Genomic DNA, 4,685 nt, shown 5'->3' on the forward strand with positions numbered 1-4,685 from the left:
TCAAGACATTATTTAACTATGAATGTCACAATGCTTTTCTCATGAACAGTATCAAGCACTTGCTTGCTGAATGAAAAAAAATAGTATATAAATTTAGAATTAAAAGCTTCACTCTAAAATAGCTAAAAGCTGTAGTCTTGCATTTGCAAGAAGCCTGTATTAGTGTTTTCTGACTTTTTGAGTATTTAACTTTGAAAATGTAGTAAATCTTAGATTTGAAGTCAGAAAGTATAAAAGTGTTGTGAATGTGACTAGTTAAGTCTGCACATTATTTTTATAGGATCTAGATAACAAGTGGTGATGATCTCCAACAGATTTTTATACAGTGAAGTATGAGATTTAGACAAAATTATTTCTTTGGAGTTTTTACAATTTTTGTTCATGTTTTTAGTTAAGGGAAATCATATAAAATTTTGTTTAGTCTTTTTTGTTTTTTAATTTTAGTGTTTTATTTTATTAATTTTAGAAGAAATGCATGTGCCTAAACATAGACCTTCTGTGTCATTTTACAGCCCCTGTGGATTCCACCTGGCCTCTCACTGCCAGTTTAAAGGTGCAGATCTCCTGTAGGTCCCACATCATATCTGCCATCCCTGCACAGATATTCTGGATACTCCAGGGTATTCCAGCAGGCATTAGGTACCTTCTTTTAGCATCTGAATTTCTCCTTTAGGTAAATGTTGTAAAAGATAATAATGTCTCTACAAATGCTTAACAAAATTAAATATAGCACAGCTGTGAAGGTAATTCCATCTAAGGTGTTTTATTTAAGTTTAACAAGACATAGAGGCAGGAAAGTAATTTTGTATCTAACAAGTACAGAGTTATTGTGTTTAACAGGATGCTATCGAGAGTCTGTTTTGAATTATGGTGGCTGAGCTGAACCTGTGCGTGAGCTGGGAGCTGCTATTGCTGAGGGTATGCACCACGAAAGGTCCTGGCCAGAAATCTGGGGCTTCGCATCAGGAATGTAGTGGTCTGATGTTCAAAACTGTTGGGAGTCTTGCAAAAGTAAGCTTAATTCCTCAGTTTTGGACATGATGCAGCAAACTAATTTTGCTGAAGAAAGCAGTAATTTCAGGTACCAGGGCACTCAGATAGAGGGAATTAGAGAAATACTTGCATTAATTACATAGGCAGTTAGAAACCTATGTTAATCAGGACCATTTTTGATGGTCTACTGAATCAGAGGGAAGTTAAAAACCTTGAATGTATTAGGTAGTGTAGTTATATATGAATTGTACAGTGCGGGGTTGAGCATTACTGAATTGTTTTTCTGTAACAAGAACAATTTGTTGTATATAATGTATAAAATGATTTATTGTATATGTATAAAAATATAAATCAAAATTAAAGCTATTGGAAGGTAGGAAATTCTGGATAAAATTCACTGCAGGCATTAATTAGGATTCTATAGGCAGAGAACAGTTTCTCATGAGCTTTTTTTGAATCAGTCAGTAGCATTATGATCAATAGGAATTTGGACTACTTTTGCAGAAGTTTAAAAAAATGAAATTGTTACAGAAAAAGGCATGATGTAGGGTGACTTACAAAGCAATCACAAAATCTGATTTAGTAGTGTGCAGTATTAATTTTATAACTTTGCAAATGAAGCAGAACTATTTTCATGTACTCTTTTTTTTTTGAAGTCTTTCTCAAACTTTTTCAGGATGAACCCCCAAGGCATGGCTGAGATGGTTGTTTAAAACAAGAAACAGATACCCTCTTGGTGTCATTAATTTCACTGATCACTGGGAATCTGAGCCCGAATGAAGGTGGAGGAAGACTCCTACAGAGAACTGGGAATGGTTTGTCCCTCAAGAAGGGTATAATGGCATTTATAATGGTTTTACCAAATACGACGACATCTGATAAATGTTTATGGATGGGAATTAATTGAAAGGCTGTGAAATGGGAAAGAATGTGCGTTATGGGAAGCCTTGGAGAGCTACGACCTGAGCACCCTGAAATTTGCAACCAAGCCCACAGAGTATCTTTTGAACCATCTCAGACCACTGTTATTTTTGATATAATTTACCAGCCCCAGTAAGCTCCCCGAGCCAGACTGGGAAAAGACGCTCCTTTTATTAATGTTAATCCAGGGGACTAAAGTGTAGTGAAATATTTAGTTTATGAAGCTCCAGAATTCAGAAAGGCAGCATGAATTTATACCTGGGAGGTGGTACATGTTTTTAAAAATGCTGTTCAAAACATAATGTGATTATATCTAAACTCTGTTATCTGCATCATAAATGTTTATAGCTTTATATATATTAAATAACACATCTATATGATGAAATGTGGAATGTATAATTAAAATAATGACTATAAGTATAGAACTAAGTAAATATTATCTAAATCATATGTGTAAACCTTAAATAAACCGTTTCATTTCTAGATGTTAGAGAAAACACTTAAAAAATTTTATACAGTCTTTCCACCCCCTCTAGTTTTTAATATAATTGCGGTTTCAGAGCTAATCTGTCTATTAGTTTTTTAATATTTGCAGTTGTGTTAAATTTTACTGAGGAACAATTCAGTCTGGGGAAACCGTTACACTTTATCCCAACTGTGGTTTGTGTTGTTTGAATAAGAAGTCCCTGAGTATTTGTCCCAAATACCACTATTTTTACTCTACTGGCAGCCGTGTATTTGTGGTCACCCTATGGCAATGTATGCAAAGAATGTATACAGTGGCAGTGCCTCTTCCAGAGAGTACCAGGAGGAAAACTGGATGTGGTCAACCCACACATAATTTGCTCTTCTTGGTGGAGGTCTCATGTAGACAGCACTTAAATGACACTTTTTGTTTCTGGATAAGATGAAGGTAAGAGATAGAAACCATTCAAAAGCCATTGCTTATTTTCCCTCAAATGGGCTAAAAAGAACAGCTATTCTGAGACACGGCTTTACACTGAACATATGCGAGGCTGTGACATTACTAATTCTGAAAATGTGTTTACAATGGTTAGGTAAAATATTTAGTTACTATTTAAATATTTTGATCTATTATAGCTCATACACGAATTTTAGATGTCTACTGCACTTAACATTTCCAATTTAAATAACTGGTTTCATTAAGAGTTTTAGTGATACAAATTAATAACAAAAGGCGGTTAATACAGAGTGCAGTTATGAGACCAAAATACATGTGGTTTAAATTTAAAGAATTAAATGTTAGCATTTCCCTATAGAGAAAGGTTATTTGGACAGTGGTGCACTGACATTATCACCACCCACGGAGAAGGGGACCTGTTGATCCTATTTGTTAAGCAGAAATTTAAAAAAAGGAAGAATGTATGTCTAGAGGGTTTACTTGGTGTAAGTGAATCACACAGGAAAAATGCTGATACCCAGAGTTGTCGTTGGGACCTTCTTTGATGGTTAGAAAGAGAAATAAGCACACAATATTTTTGTCAAGTTAGAGGGTTTAGGTTGCTTGCTAGGTAAAATTGGTCTTGGTTATTAATGTAGTGGAAACTTAAATGATGACCATGGAAATATGATAATAAGAGCTGTTGTAAATTAGACAGAAATGATTTTCTGTGGCCATTAAGAATGATAATCCAATGTGTTAACCATTGGGCTGAAGGGCTACTAAGAAAATTGATGTGCAAAATGGATAAAATAAATGATGAAAGTATGTTTAAGTAGGTGTTTCTTCAAAGCTTCCTTCAGGAAGGTGTTTCTGGACACTACCATACTGCTTCTGACAAATCATGTCTGTTAAGATAAAGGTAGGCAAACAGAGTTCATCCAGCAGTAAATAGTGCTATCTGTATCTCTGGATTTCTGTTTAAGCAGACGTTTAAAATAATTTTATTGGACCTAGCGAAAACCGAATCTATTACAAATAATGACTAATTTGCCACTATTTAAAGTTAGTTTAATCTGACAACTCTGGGATGGCTTCGCCTATTATTCCTGGAAGAAACTACATAAAATTGGGTGGTTTTGAGTAGTTTCATGCAGACATGGGACTGCACAGAAAAGTCAGGTCTCAACATCACTGCACGTAGAGAAAGCTTGTCTCTGACCCTCAGTCTGATGTCTTGAACATGGGCTGAGCTAAACCCCAGGCTACCAGTGCTTTGCACTTTGGTTTTTGAAACTTTCTGTGTGAGATATAGTTTCAACATGAAAAGTCAAAATACAGTGGTTTACAATCAGTTTTGCTTTGTTTGAAGCTAAAACTCAAAGCAAAACTCCTGGGGTATAGAACTGTATAAGCAAAACATAAGAAAGTTAACACAAAAGCTCTGCAAACTGAGCAAGCTACTTTTACTCAGCTCTTGAAATAACCCCTTTTTGCAAGTTCACTTTTCAATTGCATATGTGTGAGATGTCAAAAATGAGTTGGTTTCACTACCGCGTGGCACAGATGAATGCCGCAGCTCTAAATCATCACTCTCCATCTGAGCAAGGTCTCGCTCTCACTCTCTGTCTCAGCTGATACTTTAGACATCTGCCAAGAGACAAAATTTTCTTAGTCCCAGGCTAGTTAAGTTTAGCTTTTGTTCGTCTGTAAAACAAGGGCTTTGGGTCTTACCCCAAATCCCAGTCTGTATGTTTTTTGTAGTTGTATCCAGTTGTGAACTCCTTTCCTAAATCTCTAACAATGCTCCAAATAGCACCCACTCCCAAAATGGCAGGAATCACTTCACCTCTGGGAGGTCAGCTAAGGA

The 4,685-nt window shown here is 35.7% G+C and overlaps 1 long non-coding RNA gene across 1 annotated transcript; it reads left to right on the top strand.

Annotated features, from left to right (window-relative positions):
- The first annotated feature begins 246 nt into the window (after positions 1-246).
- On the top strand, positions 247-2,982 carry LOC141939625 (uncharacterized). Its single transcript, XR_012627670.1, has 3 exons — positions 247-639; positions 841-918; positions 1,670-2,982. It is a non-coding gene; the product is annotated as an uncharacterized LOC141939625 (long non-coding RNA).
- The last annotated feature ends 1,703 nt before the right edge of the window (positions 2,983-4,685 follow it).

Source organism: Strix uralensis, chromosome 2, assembly GCF_047716275.1.
Source record: "Strix uralensis isolate ZFMK-TIS-50842 chromosome 2, bStrUra1, whole genome shotgun sequence".
Lineage (NCBI taxonomy): Eukaryota > Metazoa > Chordata > Aves > Strigiformes > Strigidae > Strix > Strix uralensis.